A 20,666-nucleotide genomic window follows, 5' to 3' on the forward strand; every position below is an offset into this window, starting at 1 on the left:
AGGAGGAGCCCTGCATGGCCGGGCGGGGCAGCGGCGGTAGCGGCTCTCGGGGATGAGATGTCAAGGCGGGAGGGAGGGCGAGGCCAGCGCGCCGGCCTCCTCCTGGCTCTGCAGCAGCGGGGATCCGGATTGCAAAGCCGGCGGCTCGCTCTGTGGCCAGCGCGCTCCTCCCTCGGCCTGGCTGGAGATGGTACGATCCGCCCGCAAAGCACCTCCTCGCCTGCCAGAGGGAGTTCAGCTGGCCGGGCGGGGAAGGAGGGCGTGATGCAGCCGGCCAGGTGCCATAGCAACGCAGCTCAAGCTCCGGGATGGAACTAGCCATATCCCTCAGGTGAGTCTGCAACGACGCACCACCAAGCATCGTGTGCATGCGAAAGGAGAAGGGGCTGGAAACTGGCGGGGGCCCCCCATCACCCTCGTCCTCATCCCCACAACAAAAACGCACGCCTTGTGCGCAGACAGGCTTCTTGGATCAGGCCAATGGCTCATCTCGTCCTGCATCCTTGTTCCCATATTGGACACCCAGATGCCTCAGTGGGAAAGCCAAAAGCAGGAGCCAAGTACGACTCCCGGCCCATCTCTCTCCTCCTGTGGTTTCCAGCAACCAGTATTGGCATGCATCGCTGCCTGACTATGGCGGCAGAGCAGAGGCATCCCGGCAAGTGGCCATCGATAGCCCTCTCCTCCCTCCCTGAATATACGAACATAAAACACACACACAAAGGGACTGGGTAGCTGCGTTTGGGCGCTGATCAAAAAGACCTCCCCGGCCAGTCAGCCTATTACCGTATTAGGCTATTGTTGTTGTTGTTGTTGTTGTTATTTATTGTGCCTGTTCCAATTTCTCTCTCAAGTTCATGGGCTGCTGCTAATCCACACTGGAAAGTGTGCCCCCACTCTTAAAAGGACAATGGATTCCTTGCAGCAGATGACAAAGAGAGAAACACATGTGTCATGGTCTTGCGATGTCCCTAAAGGCATGGGTTGCATGAGATATGTGAGATATGCTCAGTTGCCCAGGAATTCCCATGTTTGCCCCAAAGGATACTCTGCTGGAATGCAGCACCAACAGGTAGTGTCTGTGGAAAGCGGCAGAAAGAGAAAGAGAGAGAGAGAGAGAGAGAGAGAGAATAATAATAATTTCAGGTCACATGCAGGTGGTCCTGAGTTGTGTTTCCATTAGTGTTTGGTTTTTAGATTCTCAAGCTTTTTGCACACAAACTGTCATTTATAATAATAATAATTATTATTATTTATTTATACCTCGCCCATCTGGGGTATTTCTCTGAGTGTTTAGAACTACACAATCGATTTGAAGTGCTCTCCCTTAACATGGAAGACGAAGAACAGACTCCATTTGAAGATCTCTCCCTCATCACAGTTGATCAGAAATTATGAAGACGAGCAGCAAAGTCAGTCCTCCGAGAATATGCAGGTGACCTTGGAAGGGACAGCACATGGAAGAATCCCGACCAAGCCTATGAAGAGGCGTGGACCAATGACACTGCAAGCCATAGCCACCAGAAGATCAAAAGTGATTATGAGGCTCTCGGCAGGAAGTTGAAGCAATTAAATGCACAAATTGTCATCTCATCTGTCTTCCCAGTTGAACGACGTCGCCCAGAGAGAGAGGGAAAAATAGGGAAAGTGAACAACTGGCTTTGCAAATGGTGCAAGAAGCAACAGTTTGGATTCTTAGATCACAGTCTGCAGTTTCTTGAAGATGGACTTCTGGTAAGTGATGGGCTACACCTCACAAGGGTTGGGAGGAATGTTTTTGCCATGAAACTTAAAAACCCAATCAGGAGGGTAGGAGTCTACCAAGTGCTGAAGATGATCACCCAAATGTCAAGGACCAAATGGAGCAAACAGCACACAAACTTAGTGATGGGAGGAAAAAATCCTTAAATAAGAGACATGGGGGAATGATCAATGGTCTTCAATGCCTGTATACTAATGCACAGAGCATGGGAAATAAACAAGATGAACTTGAGCTCTTGGTACAGCAAATTAAATATGACATAATAGGCATCACTGAAACCTGGTGAGATGAGTCTCATGATTGGAATGTAGTAACAGAGGGATACAATCTATTTCAGAGAAATAGACCAAACAGGAAAGGAGGAGGAGGAGGAGCAGCATTATATGTCAGGGGTGTGTATACCTTTGAAGAGATCCAGGATTTAAAACTTCAAAGCCAAGTTGAGAGTATCTGGGTCAAAATGAAGGGAGAGAAAAATAACAGTGATCTCATTGTGGGAGTTTACTATCCCCAAGCCAAACTGAGGACACAGATGAAGCCTTCCTGGAACAGATGACCAAGCATTCAAAAGGAAGTGAGATAGTAGTAATGGGGGATTTCAACTATCCTGATATTTGTTGGATGTCAAACTTATCCAAGAGCATAAGGTTGAACATATTCCTCACTGCCTTGCAGACAACTTCATTGTCCAGAAAGTGGGAGAAGCAACAAGAGGATCAGCCATTTTAGATCTGATCCTAACCAATAGTGATGACCTGGTTAGTGGGGTAGAAGTGGCAGGATCATTAGGTGGGAGTGACCGTGCTCTTCTTGAGTTTATTATACAGCGGAAAGGAGCAACCAAGCATACTAAGACTCAAATTCTAGACTTTAAGAAAGCTGACTTCAGAAAACTTAGAGAAACGCTGGGTGAAATCCCATGGACAGAAATACTAAAAGGGAAGGGAGTTCATGATGGTTGGGAGTTTGTTAAAAGGGAGATATTAAAAGCACAACTTCAGGCAATACTAATGGGACGGAAACATGGAAGGTGCCTAAAGAAGCAGGGTGGCTATCTAAAGAACTTTAAATGAGTTAAGATTTAAAAGGGATATGTACAAAAAATGGAAAAAGGGGGAAACCACCAGAGAGGAATTCAAACAAATAGCCAGCACGTGTAGAAACAAAGTCAGAAAAGCTAAAGCACAGAATGAACTCAGGCTTGCTAGAGAGGTTAAAAGCAACAAAAAGGGCTTTTATGGGGATGTCCGTAGCAAAAGGAAGAACAAGGAAACAGTGGGGTCACTTAGAGGAGAAGATGGTGAAATGCGAACAGGGGACAGAGAAAGGGCATAACTCCTCAATACCTTCTTTGCCTCAGTCTTCTCCAATAAAGAAAAGAATGCCCGACCTGAAGAATATGGAGCAGGTGATTCAGCAGGGGAAACACAGCCCCGAACAAGTAAGAACAAGTACAAGAATCCTTGGCTAGTTTAGATGTACTCAAGTCTCCAGGGCCAGATGAACTACATCCAAGAGTATTTTTAAAGAACTAGCAGAGGTGATTTCAGAACCACTGGCAGTAATCTTTGAGAATTCCTGGAGAACAGGCGAAGTCCCAGCAGGCTGGAGGAGGGGAAAGGTTGTCCCTATATTCAAAAAGGGGAAAAGAGAGGACCCAAACAATAACTGCCCAGTCAGCCTGACATCAATACCAGGAAAGATTCCAGAGCAGATCATTAAGCAAACGGTCTGTGAGCACCTAGAAAGGAACGCTGTGATCACTAAAAGTCAGCATGGGTTTCTGAAAAATAGGTCATGTCAGACTAATCTGATCTCATTTTTTGACAGAATTACAAGCCTGGTAGATGAAGGGAACGCTGTGGAGCTCATCAATGGCTCCTCTTCATCCTGGAGAGTAGTGACTAGTGGGGTGCCACAGGGTTCTGTCTTGGGCCCAGTCTCATTTAACATCTTTATAAACGACTTGGATGATGGGCTTGAGGGCATCCTGATCAAGTTTGCAGATGACACTAAATTGGGAGGGGTGGCTAATACCCCAGAGGACAGGATCACACTTCAGAATGACCTGAACAGATTAGAGAACTGGGCCAAAGCAAACAACAGAGAGAAATGTAAACTACTACACTTGGGGGGGGGGGAATGAAAGGCACAAATACAGGATGGGAGACACCTGGCTTGACAGCAGTACATGTGAAAAGGATCTAGGAGTCTTGGTAGACCACAAACTTGACATGAGTCAACAGTGTGATGCAGCAGCTAAAAAAGCCAATGCAATTCTGGGCTGCATCAATAGGAGTATAGCATCTAGATCAAGGGAAGTAATAGTACTACTGTATTCTGCTTTGGTCAGACCTCACCTGGAGTACTGTGTCCAGTTCTGGGCACCACAGTTCAAGAAGGATACTGGCAAGCTGGAATGTGTCCAGAGGAAGGCAACCAAAATGGTCAAAGGCCTGGATACAATGCCTTATGAGGAACGGCTTAGGGAGCTGGGTATGTTTAGTCTGGAGAAGAGAAGGTTAAGGGGTGATATGATAGCCATGTTCAAATATATAAAAGGATGTCATATAGAGGAGGGTGAAAGGTTGTTTTCTGATGCTCCAGAGAAGCGGACACGGAGCAATGGATTCAAGCTACAAGAAAGAAGATTCCACCTCAACATTAGGAAGAACTTCCTGACAGTAAGAGCTGTTCGACAGTGGAATTTGCTGCCAAGGAGTGTGGTGGAGTCTCCTTCTTTGGAGGTCTTTAAACGGAGGCTTGACAGGCATATGTCAGGAATGCTTTGATGTATGATAAATAATAAATTTCATTTCAAATGTTAAAAGAAAATGAAATGCATCTACCTAGCCTAGATTCCTCACAGGTGCTCTGAATGAAGCTGGATGTTGGAAGATTCAGGACAGGCAGAGGAAAGTCCTCCTCCTCACAGGGCAGAATCAGGGGATGTAGTGATGGCCCCTGACCTGAATGGCTTTAAAAGAGGATTAGAGAAATTCATGGAAGATGAGGCTATCAAGGGTTACTAGATAATACATATTCATGGGCAGTTTGTCCCATATATCTGGGACCAAGAACAGGCCGCTGGTGCATATGAAACTGACTTAAACTGAGCCAGGCTACTGGACCATTTAGTGATGTGTATTCTGCCTATACAGCGAAGTGTATTGTTGGCATCCATCTGTCTCGAGAGACAATGGAGTGCGCCTCTGGGGGTGAACTCAAACTTCTGCCTTAGCAGCACCAAAGTGACATCCCCAGGGTGCAAGGTATCTGAAGGTCCTGGGCTGCCCAAACGACAAGACTCCTCCCCCTTGGGCTCACTGATGTTCTCCACAGAAAAGCAGAGCAATACATTTGGCACCAGCTTGACTGCAGGAGTTGCCGGAAGGAGGTGTACAAGGCGCCGTCCGACCCTCTTAGGGACTCCACTCCGGATTTGTGTAGGGTTAACTCCTTATTCTTTTATTCTCCCAATGATGTCCCACAAGGCAGCAGAGGTTTAGGGCCAGAGTTTTCCTTCTCCTAGATGGGCTCCCTTCTCAGGTGGATGAGCCCCACCTTCCCTCACTTCCCTCTACGGCACATGCACAAGTTGCCTTCTTGACCGTGGGACCCACTCTTGGTCTCATCCGCTCCATCTGCCCGAGTCCCTAACTCACCCAGGGTTTGAGACCCATCAGCTGCCCTTGCCTGGTTTAGCCGGCCAGTAGACCCACTATATTCCCCTCAATACCAGTGGCTGGGAATCACAATTGGGAAGAGGTGCTGTTGGTCTTAGGTCCTGCTTGTGGTCTTCCCCTTGGGGCATCTGGCTGGCCACTGGGAGAGCAGGATGCTGGACTAGAGGGGCTCCCATGGGCCTGATCCAGCAGCCAGTCTGTTCATAGGTTCTTATTACATTTTAAACAAAATGAATTCGGTGGCAACTTGAAAACCATTTTCATATTTAGGGCAGCACTGACTTTCATGGAGAAAGGCCCACTTCATCAGACACACAAAGAGTCCACAAGACATATATGTACATTTTAAACCCCAAATTTGCAAATTGTGAAGACTGAAAGCAATAAAATGCACAGAGTAGTAGCAGAAATCACCCATTCCTGTGTTAAGGCCAAATGTACACAAGATGAGAAAAGCTCATCCCAAAAGGATGAGAATAGTGAGAATACCATCTTGCAGTGCTGATTTAATACCAAAAGAGGGACAAAGGCTGTTACTTTTTTTCAGGCAAACAATGCCCACCCAGTCTTGATTGATAGAACCAAATTTGCTGATAAATTCTATTTTAAGCAGTTTTACTCTGGAAGATGCGCCCGGATGTAGAACTAAAGCCAAGTGCTCTTAAGCAAAAGGGTTTCAAGGCTTTAGAAACATTCTGAGCACTCTCAAGGAAAATGACCGTTTCTGCCTATTTCAATTCCAGCAAGTGCAGCAGTCACTCAGGTGAACAGCACTAATTGTTTTCTGGGTGGGAATGTACCCCCCCCCCAGAAATTATGGATACCTGGGTCAAGGCAGTCAAATTCCTGAGGGTTTGAAAGTTAATTCAAAAGCTAATATTGAATGGAGTGGGTCTAGGCTTGAAATATACCAGGTACACCAAACTTCTAATACCAGATGACATGCAGCAAAATGGAAAAATGGAATGCTAGAAAGAAAGAAAGAAAGAAAGAAAGAAAGAAAGAAAGAAAGAAAGAAAGAAAGAAAGAAAGAAAGAAAGAAAGAAAGAAAGCACATGCCAAGAGATTCTGCAAACATCAAACATAATGAGATTACTCCTTGGTGTGTGTAGCAAACTGCGCAGAATTCAGTCACTGTTTGGAATTCCTGTCCTGCGTAGGCAGAGGTCATGCAGGGACAGTCAGTTCCAGGGACAGCTGTTCCCTCTTCACACGCTGGGCAATTTAACGGATTCCTAGCTGCCTGCTTTATAGCTTTTTGCTGCTTCCAGGCAAAATGTTTGGTTTGTTTCTTCCAATTAATAATGCTGTAATGGTTCGGTTAGATCTGCCATGTGGAGCACAGTGTGTGTGTGTGTGTGTGTGTGTACCTGCAGCTTTGTTTCCCGAGTTCCAGCTATGCACAAAAGGGCACACCATTTTGGGTTGATTAAGTGGGCTCTGGCTGCAAAATAGGGAGCAATAGTCTAAGCACGGCTTTGGAGTTTGCAGTTGGTTTGATGAAATGCTGGAAAGAGGGGCTTGAGATAAAGACTGAAAGCACAGGCTTAGGGTTTGTAGGCTGCCCAAAGTCTGCCATGCTTGGAGTTGGATCCTTTCAGAAATACAGGCAGCTCTTTTAACGATCTTCTAAATTGTCCTGGACAGGATTGCAGCCAAGCATAACCAACCCTCTAGGTGTTAGAAACACAGAATTATAGAGTTGGAAGGTACCATGAGGGTCACCTAGTCCAATGCAGGAATCTTTTGTCCAACCCCATGACCCTGAGATGGGGAGTCTCGCTTTACCAACTGAACTATCCCAGGTCTGGACTCACAACTTCCACCATCAATCCAGCCAGCAAAGCCAATGGTCTTGAAAAGTAAGAATTGTAATATTTTGGCAAGAACTTTGGATCTCCAGAAATGAATCTGCAGAAGCCCAAAACAGTAGCAAGGAAAGTGCAGGGTCTCCAGCACCTAAATCAGAACAGAAGGTGGGTTTCCCTTACTCTTTTTCAAGCTCCCCTTCTCTGTGAGTGGCATTTTGGATCTGTGCTATGTGACTGTGCATATAGGTCCATGGGATGATGGTTATTTGAGATGAATTAAGTGTGCAGCATTCGCTTAATCTCAATATAGAACACTGCTCTGGAGTCCTTTCTGATCAAGGGAGCTAAGAAATACTTTCAATAATAAGAAAATATTTTAGGCATGATATAAATAATAAGTGGCTCTGTGGGTTAAACCACTGAACCTAGGGCTTGCTGATCAGAAGGTCAGCGGTTCGAATCCCTGTGGCGGGGTGAGCTCCCGTTGCTCGGTCCCAGCTCCTGCCAACCTAGCAGTTCGAAAGCACATCAAAATGCAAGTAGATAAATAGGAACCGCTACAGCAGGAAGGTAAACGGCATTTCCATGTGCTGCTCTGGTTCACTAGAAGTGGCTTTGTCATGCTGGCCACATGACCTGGAAGCTATACGCCGGCTCCCTCGGCCAATAATGCGATATGAGCGCACAACCCCAGACTCGGTCACGACTGGACCTAATGGTCAGGGGTCCCTTTACCTTTACCTTAAATAATAAGTGGGAGGGTGTCCCAGATTAATTTTACTCATACAGTGTATGCTTAGCTACAATAGTTTCTGAGCAGTATATGAGAAATACAATACAGAAAAGAGAAATATCAGTCAGAATGATAAAATCAGACTTCAGTTAAAAGGTCTGCAGGAATGAAAAAATATTCAGTAGGTGCTAGAAACTAAACAAGGAGGGAGCGGCCTGTCTGACCTCAACTGGAAGGGAATTCCACAAAATTGGGCCCATAATATTGAATGCAGGGCCCCTGGTGGGTACAGAAGGCATTTTGGAGGCGGAAATGCTTATGAATACCAGTTTTTTTGGGGGGGGGGACAGGAGGGGAAGGTGCTCTTGTCAGGTCCTGCTTTGGGGCTTTTCATTGGGACCAGGATGCTGCAGCCCTTGGACAGATTCAGCAGGTTCCCCTTGGACTCTTTTGAGTCCTGCCTCCAAGCCACAGTGACTGGGTTATAGGGGAGCAGGCAGTCCTTGAGGCATCCTGGACTCAGGTTGTTCAGGGCCTTGTAAACTAATAGGAGGAATTTAATGTTGGCTTGGAAAACTAGGGGAAGCTTTTGAGTGCAGGAGTTACCGGCAGCTGCTGATGACAGGCTGCTCCTGTCAAAAGTCTATCTGTAGTTTGAGGGCATTTTATGCAGCCCACTTGCTTAAACCTCAGCAGATTTGGGTCTGGTCAGTGCCTTGATGGGGAACCACGTGGGGATCCCCTGCCCCACTTTAAGCCACCTTGAGCTCCGTTATGGAAGAAAAATGGGGTGTAAACATTTTTAGCTGGTGCTGGTCTTTTTTATTTTGGCGATGGGCATTTTTCTTCAACCTTTTAATTGTGAAGAATTTATTTTTAAGGCAAAATAATAGCTGTATGCCTGTTTTGAACAATCTGTATAAAGTAGAAATAAATAAATAAATAAATAAATAAATAAATAAATAAATAAAGTGACTTTGGGTCCAGAAAGATGGCTTATACTTATTTAAAATTAACTTCAGTGGTGAAAGGGAGGTGATCCAATCTGATCCTGCCCTGTGACATGCTAGAGACCCAGTGGTGGCCTAGTGGTTAGAGCAGGGGTTCCCAACAAAATTTTCTCGAGGACCCCTCATCGAGCCGCTATTGTGACAAGGACCCCCATTAATTCCTAATCCTAAAATTAAAAAGTGAGAGCCAAATTAAGAGTCTTTTTATATTTTATATTTATACGTTTTTTACAGTTCTTCCTCTTCATCTGTAGGCCTTTGTCGTTTTAACGAACCACTTTTTAACCAACGGTCCATTTTTAACTACGCGAACTGTAGCTTCCGCGAAAAACAACGCTTTGTTTACAAACACTACTGTTTTGCAAAGAGGCAGCGCGCGCCAGGGAGGAGGGAGGGGAATGGAGAAGACAGGGTACCTGCGCAGTAGCGCACAAATGAAGCCGACGCGCGCAAAGCATCTTGGGGAGGTGAGCGTTAGTAGAATGCGCGCGCTGCCTCTTTGCAAAACAGTAGTGTTTGTAAAGCGCCACCTAACGACATACAGCAGAACTACTGCCTCTATCTAATTCTAGTTTTGCGCTAGACTCTGCTCATGCAGGAAGCGGCCAAAACAAAAAATCTGTTATCATACGAAATATATTTAATATATTTTTTATTCTAATAGCATCTTGCGGACCCCTCTGGCATAGCTCGCGGACCCCTGGGGGTCCCCGGACCACCTGTTGGGAACTACTGGGTTAGAGTGTCAGGCTAGGACCTGGGAGACAAGAGTTAAAATCCCCCCTCAGCCACATATGCCACCTTGAGCTCCTTGGAAGAAAGGTGGGACAGAAATGCCACAATAAAGGAGAAACAACCACGGAGAGCAAGGGATTGCAGCCTGCACAATCCTTCGTGACAAATTCCCGGGTGGGCATTTTGTTTAACTGCGAATAAGAAGACCATTGCATATAATTACAAGAGTTCAGCTTCCTCAGGGGAGTTCCACCTGGGAGCACCACTCATGTTGCAAGGCCCTGCCGAGGTGTAATCAGCGAAATTAAGACCAGAAACAAACACAGCATGTTTGCACAGGCACCTGAGGTGAGCACCAACAGTTTGAAGTAGGTAGTTCCAGCGAAGGAGAAAAACCTTAATTGGGGGGGGGGGGTTGGAGCTGCTGGGTTTCTTCTTGGCACCTTCTGCTATCCTGGGATGACAATCCCTTAACTTCAACCTGTGCTGTGTCATTATTGCAAAGCTCCTGACTGACTGACCTAGTTTTCAGGAACAAAATAAAAAAATTCCTTCCAGTAGCTCCTTAGAGACCAACTAAGTTTGTCATTGGTATGAGCTTTCATGTGCATGCACACTTCTTCTGTGTATCTGAAGAAGTGTGCATGCACACAAAAGCTCATACCTATGACAAACTTAGTTGGTCTCTAAGGTGCTACTGAAAGGAATTTTTAAATTTTGTTTCAACTACGCCAGACTAACATGGCTATCTACCTGTAACTAGTTTTCAGGGACACTTTGGTGTGGCTTAATGATTCCACTGCTGATTCCACACTAGCAGTTTAGTCATCCACATGAGAGCCAGAGTTGGGCCAGGATTGGAGAGACCCGAGTTCAGATCTCTGCTTAGCAGGGAAGCTCACTGTGTGACCCTAGGCTGATGATTGCAACCTCTCAGTCTGACCTACAAATTGCAAACAACAAATTACATGGTTGTAATTTGTGGGGAAGGGGGAAAGCATGTATACCACCACAAGCTCCTTTGAGCAAGGGTGGAATATAAGTGTCATGAAATAAATATTTTGCTCACTCACTCTTTATGGGCAATCTGGAGGATACTGTTGACAGGCTCCCCACCCAACCTGATTTCATAGTTATTCCTCAACCACCCCTGTTTATCCTGAAACACCAGTTGCATCACCAAACTGTCCAATGTGAAAAGGCAAAGTACATAGAGGCTACTGCAAGTGTAATTAAAAGCTTCCTCCTCTGGAGGGAAGTTTGTTTATTTTATTTATTTATTTCCACAAGACTTATACACAGCTTGATTAAATAAAAACCTCAGAGTGGTTTGTTTGCAAAACAGAATAAAACCTCACAGCTGTTTACAAAATACCTCCCTCCGTATCAGATGCTTGTGTTTGATTGCCATTTTGCAATAAAAAAGACCAGGAAAAAATGAGTTGTAAACATGCCATACGTTGTTTTTAAACAAGCATTGCAGGGGGTTGGACTAGATGATCATTGGGTCCATTCCATCTCTATGAATCTATTGTTCTAAGCACACAGACAGAAAGGTTTACTCCCAGAATCTGTAGAAACAGAAGCAGGATCTTGGATCATCAAAGAGATAAAAGCTAGGCAAAGAAGGGGAAGGAATCAATTATGCCATATACTGGTGCTACATCAAAGACCTACTCAAAGGTCTCATGAGATTCAAAGGGCTATTTGAAAGAATGAATGGTAAGAAGGAATATGGGTTGCCCTCTCTTGTAATACTAAACTCATGGGGTCATCCAGTGAAACCACTTGGCAGAAGATTGAGCCCAGGGCTGCCAGCCATAATGAGGTTGCCCTACCAAGTCAGACCCTTTGGTCATCCAGCTCAGTACTGTCTACACTGGCAGTGCCTCTCCAGGGTTTCAGAAATACAACAGCGTAACCGGCCAATATTCTCAGTCACCAATTTATAGACATATAACACCAAATGACAAAATCATACACACAAGAATATGTAACATTCAAACATCATAGAAAAACGTATGACAAGATTCAGTCCAAATATCAGTCCAAAAAGTATCAAGTCTTAAATACAGCTCATATAGTTCACAAGTTCTTGAATGAACTAACTCATTCAAAAAGAAGAAACTTCACAGGGATAAGAACGACTACTCTACAGGGAAAGTCTATTCATGGCTCAACACTGCAGGACTAGTCCAAAAAGAAACTAGACAATTTGAAAGATCTACGTACTCAGTCACTCCTACTGATTACGATACGTCCGACTCCTCTAGTGCAAGCTCATCTAATACATACAGGGAATACAATTTAAGATCTGGACAGCCCCATGCCGCTTTTTCCAGGAGACGCTCCAGACGTCCTTACAAGAAGAGATAATTTCAGAAAGCAAAGACCACTCATTAGTGGTCAATCTTTCTGATAGAGTCCTTACTACAGATAAAGTTTGGGTATTGAATTTTGGATTAAGCTTTGTACCTACGCCCAAGTACTCTGCCTTCCAGACACGAGTTGATCTGTTTAAATTATGCAGACAGATAAGAGAGTTTTTTTGGTAACACCTTAGGGACAAGGGATCCTTTTAGGAAGAAATCCACCTTTACCCCAATACCTCACTCAGAATCCCCTCAAAAAAAACTTTTGAACATCTTGTCCTTTAGGACCTTAATATTAGAGAAAAACAGTTCATAAATTATAATCCTCATCATTTGACAAAGAAACAAATGGAAATTTTGAATGGTCTTACTTCAGACCAAAAGTTAGTTATTAAACCGGCAGATAAAGGGGGAGAAATTGTATTGCTGAACAAGACTGACGATATTAAAGAGGCAGAGTGACAATTGAGGAATACTGAGTTTTATGCACCCATTCCTGGAGATCCGCCCACAGCTATTAAAAATAAATTAAAAATTATGTTGCATGAAGCAGTCTCCTTGGGGTATGTTAAAGATTCAGTGGCTGATTTCCTATGCCTGGAACACACCAGAACACCTGTTTTTTAAATTCTCCCAAAAATACACAATGGTATTATATGTCTCTGCTTCGGGCTCTCTATTAGAAAATAGTGCACAATATCTAGAATCCTTCTTGCATCCGTTTACCACTGAAACGCCAGCATATATAAAAGACACCAAGCATTTTATATCTACAGTTGAAACTGAAAGTGGGCCCAGAAGGCTGTCCCATAAGCTTCCCCTTGACATCTTTCGCTATATGACCATCAAGTGAAAGCTTCATTGTGGGCGGTCAATCCCAGCAAAGCTGCTGACCCAGATGGGGTGCTGGGAATAGTGGTAAAAAATTGCACCGATCGGGACTTCTGGTCTACCATTATCCCAGTCCCTAAGAAAAGAGCAATTAACTGCCTAAATGACTATAGACCCATTGCATTAACATCTGTAGTGATGAAATGCTTCGAGAGTTTGGTCCTTCAACATCTTAGAACATGTTTTCCACTGGACTTTGATAACCACCAGTTCGCCTACAGGAGAAATAGGTCAACAGATGATGCCATTGCTACAGCTTTCCACCTTGCAGCGAGTCATCTGGAGAGACCAGGGAATTGTGTCAGAATGCTGTTTATTGATTATAGCTCAGCTTTCAATACCATCTGGACATTCTCATCGGAAAGTTAAGGACCTGGACCCTTCTTCTAACATCTGTGATTGGATTAAAGACTTTCTGAGAGATCGGACACAAAGAGTGAAGATTGGACCTGTTATATCTACTGTACCTCCCTGAAGCTCAGCACTGGCACTCCACAGGGATGTGTGCTGAGTCCCTACCTGTAATCGTTGTATACATATGACTGCATTTCATCTGGTTCATCTACTGCAATTATTAAGTTTGCTGATGACACCACCATAATGGGTCTAATTACAGGCGGAGACGAATCTGCGTACAGGGGGGAGATTCAAAAGGTATTCACATGGTGCTCAGAGAACAATCTGCACATAAACATTGGCAAGACAAAGGAGATGGTGTTGGACTTTTGGAGGAAGAGAGGGGAGTTAGCCCCGTTGTATATTGGGGGGGGCTGTGTGGAGAGAGTCTCTTCCATTAAATACTGGGAGTCCATCTTAGTGAGGACCTAACTTGGAAGGTCAATACAGCCCTGTTGGTTAGGAAGGCCCAACAGAGACTTCATTTCCTTAGGGTCTTGTGGAATAACAAGGTTGGATAGCAACTGATGAATTCCTTCTATTGGTCTACGATAGGAAGTGTTCTCTCATACTGCATTACGGTGTGGTATGCTGGTTTGACAGCCATGGGCAGAGAGTCACTATGGAGGGTGGTGAGGACAGCACAGGATATCGTGGGCTTTCCCCTGAGTACGCTAGATGTTATCGCGGGAGACCGTTGCCTCAGAAGAGCAAGGAACATTCTCATGGATGACTCACACCCTGGCCAGCACCCTTTTAATCTCCTGCCCTCAGGCAGGAGATATAGAAACATGATAAGCCGCACCAACAGGTTGAAGAATAGTTTCTACCCCTGGGCCGTGAGGCTGCTGAATGTGGTAGTACAACAGCACACAGAGTGACAAGGACTAAGATTGTGGGGGGAAGGGGGGGCTCGTTTAATCTCACTGTAAACAAGCAGTACAGTGACAATAAAGTATTTCTATTTCTATTTCACTTTATCCAGATGCTCCGCAGGGACTTAACTGCCTATTAGAATAATTTAGGTTATTTTCAGAATCTAATCTGAGAAAACAAATTAAAGCATCCAAACCCTTCATTAGTTCTCAGAGAAATCATTGCTCAAGTCAAGAAGGAGGGCAGAGGCATGGCACAATACTGGTCCAGTGAAGAGGCATTTATTAATTACCTGCCTTTTGAACATGGGATAAGGGCCCTCCCTAGGGAAGAGCAGTAATAGGCATGGTGGGAAAACACATTTGCTCTCTTTTGACATTTAACACACCCTTGCCACCTTTTAAAACTCAGTCACCTTGAAGTAACCCCTCTTCTTTCTTTCCAATATGCCAACAGTTTCTTTTGTGATTCTGTCTCACTGAGCTGCATGAATGCACCCCTATATTTTTGCCTCAAGGTCCCCTCTGTCCTTGCATTATATTTATCAATATTGTACTTATAATAGTGGCTGGCAATAATAATAATAATAATAATAATAATAATAATAATAATAATAATAATAATATTATACCCCGCCCATCTGGGCGGCTTCCAACAGACATTAAAATAAAATAATCTATTAAACATTAAAAGCTTCCCTACACAGGGCTGCCTTCAGATGTTTCCTAAAAGTCTGGTAGTTCTTTATCTCTTTGACATCTAGTGGGAGGGCGTTCCACAGGGCGGGCACCACTACCGAGAAGGCCCTCTGCCTGGTAGCAAACCGCAACGGCGAAATACAACGGCACAGATTTTGCAAGAGAGAGGCACCGTTGACCCACTTTGCTGCTTGAGGCTTCAGCCCACAGGCACAGCTCTGTCTGGAAATAATCCAGTCCACTGGATTATATTGAGAAATCTGGTGGGTGTCCAGAAGAAAAACACACATTTATTTCTGCCTTGCATTTTAGCATATAAATTGTCCCAAGGCAACTTGCAAGTTAACATTGATGCACACTTTAAAAAGCAAACATGCACACACAACAAATTACTTGTAGTTGATACAGTGTCCCTCTAGATTGGCTAGAGCTCCAATCAGCCCCAACCAGCATGGCCAATGGTCAGGGATGATTGATGGGATTTGTATTCCGCAAACATCTGGAGGTCTTGGGGAAGGTTGTAGTCAGTTGTGTTGTTGTTGTTTAGTCGTTTAGTCGTGTCCGACTCTTCGTGACCCCATGGACCAGAGCACGCCAGGCACTCCTGTCTTGCACTGCCTCCCGCAGTTTGGTCAAACTCATGTTCGTAGCTTCGAGAACACTGTCCAACCATCTTGTCCTCTGTCGTCCCCTTCTCCTAGTGCCCTCAATCTTTCCCAACATCAGGGTCTTTTCCAAGGATTCTTCTCTTCTCATGAGGTGGCCAAAGTATTGGAGCCTCAGCTTCACGATCTGTCCTTCCAGGGAGCACTCAGGGCTGATTTCCTTAAGAATGGATAGGTTTGATCTTCTTGCAGTCCATGGGACGTAGTCAGTTGTATCCTAGTGCAAATCTCATTTAAGCCAGGAACTGACTCCTTGGCCGTAGAGCTATTTGCCACCACAAGAAATGGTGATGGTCATTGGCATATATGATTTTAAAAGGTTACTAGTCCTCATGACTATATGCTTGCTTCAGGATCAGAGGCCCCATGCCTCTGTTGTTGTTGTTGTTGTTGTTGACATCCATCTGTCTTGTGATACAATGGAGTGTGCCTCCAGTGAATCACTTCTTTGAGAAAGCAGAGCAATTTAAATGTGCAATGCCTTGATTTACATCAAATGGACAAGGCCTCCATGTGCCATCCCATGTCTCTGAACACCAGTAATAATAAGATTTAGTTTACCAATTTTATTTATTTATTTATTTATTTATTTATTTATTTATTTATTTATTTACCCACCCTTGCATGTGGTCCCCATTGGCTTTCTAAGAACATTAAGAAAAGTCTGGCTGCAGGATCAGGCCAAAGGACTCCCATTTAGTGCAGCACTCTGCATTGGCACTGGAATTGTTTTAAGATATTTTAATTGTGCTTTTATTGCTTCATTGCTTGTTGTTTCCCCCCTGTGCTCCATTGAGAGGAAGATATACATTTTAACAATAACAACAACATCTATGACAACAATGGTAATGATGATGATATACTGCTTGGGGACCATTGGATGAAGGCTGCCTTAGCATCTTTGTTGTTGTTCTTGTTGTCATATGGATTAATGTGGATGAATATGGATATATATATGGATTAATCCGTTCCAGACGGGTCTGCGGAGTACTCAACCTGAAGCGTACTTAACCTGAAGCATGGGTGTAATTGGTTCCGGAAGTCTGTTCATAATCTGAAGCGTTCATAAACTGAAGTGAACCTTCCCATTGAAAGTAATGGAAAGTGATGGGTCCGCGGCGTTCGTAAACCGAAAATTCGTAAACCGAGGTGTTCATAACAAATGAAAACTTCACCAGTATTTCTGAACCAAGAATAAGAATGTGAAAAGCCTCACTTTGTGATTGCAAGAGGCACTTGCCTCTTACTAATTTACACCTGCCTTTCTCTGTCTCTCTTTCTCTAAGGGAGACAAGCAGGCACAGTTGGGTTTGTGGAACTGGTTCACACCTTGTTGCACCACAAGCGGATGAATGGCTAACTCTGATGTAAGGTCAACTCTAAAAATAAGAAGAGCAGCTTGGTGTGGGCCTTTTTGCAGCACACACAACAAGTGTTGCTGGCTGGGAGAAGCTACAGGAGACAGAGAGTTGGAGGTGAGTTGAAGGATGTGCTAGACATACACTAAAAGAGGGCATGGAATAAAGTTGTCCTGGTGTGTTCCTGATGCTGGGGAGAACAGCCTGAGAGCCGCACCCCTGTGAAAACCAAGCACTCATTTCCAATAACACTCTGTGCCACTTGGGCCTTTGTTGGGATGTGCGGTGCCTCTCAGTTAAGGGAATATCTGTGGCCCAGTCTGGGGGTGGAGTCTGTGGAGCAGTTCAGGGCATGAGCAGCTGGTGCTGTGCATCAGAAGAACAACAACTGGGGGAAAGAGGATTTGCAAGCCAAGCACATTTTGCAGGGTTGTCTGCATAAATTGTTCTGTTCCTGCAGCAAGATTGTGGAGCAGTGGCAGGGATGGGGATGAGGGGCTGTTTAAGGCATCAGAGGAGCCTCAGTGCTACCTACAGGACAGCCTCTGAAGGTGGTTTGGCAAGTAATGTGAGTTCTGATCACACATGTAAAGCACATCCTCCCCTCCCCTCCCTGAAACTGTAGTTTGTTTAGGGTGCTGGGAATTGTAGCCCTGTGAGTGAACTACAGTTCCTAATATTCTTTGGCGAGTGGGGAAAGGATGTGCTTTCAATATATGGTTGGTTCACAGCTCCAGATTTACAAACTGGAATGGAGTGTTATTTATTTATATTTTGTATACTGTGCTGCTTAATCATCATAAACAAAACCCTATTGTGGTTTGCATAATACAATATACAAATTTAGCTCATAATACACCTGCCCCGGATCAACTACACCTAGGGAGCTTGTGGGTCCATTTTAAAGTATTGTTTCTTTCAACCTTTAACGCCCTTCAGAGTTTATGCTCAAGGGATTGGAAGAACTTAGCCCAGGCATCCCCAACCTTTGGGCTTCCAGATGTTTTGGACTACAATTCCCTTCATCCCTGACCACTGGTCCTGATAACTATGGATCATGGGAGTTGTAGGTTGGGGGTGCCTGACTTAGCCACACATTAAGATATTTCAATAGTGTCACATGCTGACTGAGGTGAGGCATGTGGTTACCAGAACTGGGCCTTCTCAGTGGTGTCTCCCTATTTTCCCCAACATATACAATTTCAGTTCTTAGTGTTAAGGGGGGTGGGCAGGCTGTATGCTTGAGCTGCCTTCTAATTCCTGGAACCAGCATGGATTCAATTCCTGGAAAAGCCAGGCTAGTTTCCTGATGAGGTAATGGCCCTCTAGGTAGGGTCCATTAAGGTAACAAAGGAAGTGGCTCCATGACAGACAGAAAATGGGTGGGGTGCCCTTGTACAACTCGCTGGTAGTTATAAAGGCAAAATCCAGAGTTGAGAGTTGTGTGTGCAAGCTAGAGGCTGGAAGCAAGCACACTGCAGGCTGGGCACCTGGGAGGCTGAGCCATGCCTGATTTCTTTTTGAATCCAGGGCTGTGGCTATGGGAGAAGCAAGACCTTCTGGGGTGTTAATGCTGTGAGCCCCTCCATGGTAATATCAGGTTGCATATATGTGCAAATAAGCCATATGTCATAAAGACACCAGTCTCCACTGAGCCCCATTCCAAGGCAAACAAACCCTGGGTAAGCGCCTGGAACCCATGCAATCTCGCACCCCTTGGAGACTGGGGGTGGCGTGCAACGCTATGTTGCTCTTATGATCTTGTGGCTTTCAGTTTATTATATGTTATTTTGTAGTTGCATTTTAATTGTTTTATTCATTTTGCAGGCCATCCTGGGGAATGTGATTGAAGGGACACAAGAAACATACTGATATTGAATGAATGAATGAATGAATGAATGAATGAATTCAATTCCTGAAAATTCAGTACCGGACTTCCGGACTTCAGAGATTTCACATCTCGCCAGAGTGGGGTGTCCCAATCATGTGCAATGGAGGCAAAGCTCCCCTTTCTCCAGGAAGGGCCATTCAAAGCTGTGCAAAAATGCTCCTAGTCTTACGTTACCCACTGAACTTTCCTGGAGCTATCAAAGCCTGTGAAATAACAACCAACATCAACAATGAATAATGCTTGCAAAGCTAAGCTTGCAAAACCACCATCATCTCAAGACTGTTTACAGCAGCTGAATCACCTGAACTTGTCAGCAATAAAATCAACGGCTGGCTGTAGTTTTTGTAAGGTTATTTGCTCAGGGAATCCTCTCCTCTTCCTGTAACAAACAAACCCACAAGCAGCAGGTGGGTGGTAGAGCGTTGTCTTGAATGCATCACTTCAGATTGCAGCTGGGAGCAGGTGAAGGCCACATAATGGCAGCTCCCTACCCTGAAAGATATATCCCAGCTTTTCAGAAGGAAAGGAGGTTGAAAACTCCTTTTTGCTTGGTGTGCAGGTTTTGGGGGTGTATTTGTTTTAAAACACATCTTTCAGTCATGTGGATTCATCCCCTTCCTGCAGGCACACACTCTGCTCCCCCTTTCCTGTTCACCTCCACCCCGAATGGCTGCCCTGAGGTCTCAAGTTCGGGCCCTTGAAATCTCAGGTTCAGAAATGCTCTTGCCTGGCAACCCTAACATACCCTGTTTCTCCGAAAATAAGACATAGCCATAAAATAAGCCATAGCAGGATTTTTAAGCATTCAAGGAATATAAGCCATACCCCGAAAATAAGACATCGTGATAGGCGCCGCAGCAATGCCAGCCGCGGCAGGAGGAGGAGGAAAAAATAAGACATCCCCTGAAAATAAGCCATAGTGTGTGTGTTTTTTAGGAAAAATAAATATAAGACGGTGTCTAATTTTCGGAGAGACACGGTACCCACAGTGCTGTGAAGTGATGCAGCCTCAGTTCGACAGGTTCCTTCATAATTTGTGAGAATTAAGACGGAGACACTGTGAATGTTTCTGGACTCCCCCTCCCATCAGTGTCAGGATGATGGGAGTTGTAGTTCAGCAATATCCCGAGGGCCACAAGTTCCATGGTCCCTGCATCCAGACTGCATCCAACAGGAAGTCAGCCTGGTGGAGACTGAATCAGCAGCATTCAAAGCTGCAGAAGGAGGCAGAAAGCACACCGATGACCAAGGAGGAGAGGGTGCATGAGAGCAAGCAGAGCATCTTGGGAAAAGCAGGTTAAGGTTTCTTGTGTGGGTGATGCAGTGCCCAGAGGAAGTGTTGCCTCCTCTGGCTGGAAGGTTCCAACCCAGCTGCCCCACCTGCTATGCAAAGCACATTGCCTTGATGTGGGGAAATGTCCGGAAAGACAGGCTGTGAGGCAGAGATGCTAATCCACCTGTTGAGCTGGTATGTGTGGGGCTCTGTGCAAACTGGGGTGACTCACTCTCTCTGCATTTTTTTTTTTAAGGGAAAAAAGTGGGGGAGGGTCAAAGGCAAATCCCTGCAGGAAGAGTGGTCTAGTAAGAGTTGTTAGCCATAGTGGCTGAAAGGAACTTTCACAAATAGCAGCAGTATATCGCTTTAGCATTACTTTTGTTTTGAGTGGCTGGGGAAACCCAGCCAGATGGGCGGGTATAAATAATAATTTGCTTGTTGTTTTTGTAGAAAAGGTGCCAGTACCCAAAGCCTGCTCACAGAGCTACAATTCCCAGCACCCTTAA

At 44.9% G+C, this 20,666-nt stretch overlaps 1 long non-coding RNA gene across 1 annotated transcript; it reads left to right on the plus strand.

The window, feature by feature from the left end:
• Nucleotides 1–115: 115 nt before the first annotated feature.
• Nucleotides 116–19,222, plus strand: LOC118078249 (uncharacterized). Its single transcript, XR_004691709.3, has 3 exons — nt 116–331; nt 16,922–17,110; nt 18,821–19,222. It is a non-coding gene; the product is annotated as an uncharacterized LOC118078249 (long non-coding RNA).
• Nucleotides 19,223–20,666: the final 1,444 nt, after the last annotated feature.

The sequence above is a fragment of the Zootoca vivipara genome, chromosome Z2 (assembly GCF_965207765.1).
Source record: "Zootoca vivipara chromosome Z2, rZooViv2.hap1.1, whole genome shotgun sequence".
In the NCBI taxonomy this organism is placed as follows: domain Eukaryota; kingdom Metazoa; phylum Chordata; class Lepidosauria; order Squamata; family Lacertidae; genus Zootoca; species Zootoca vivipara.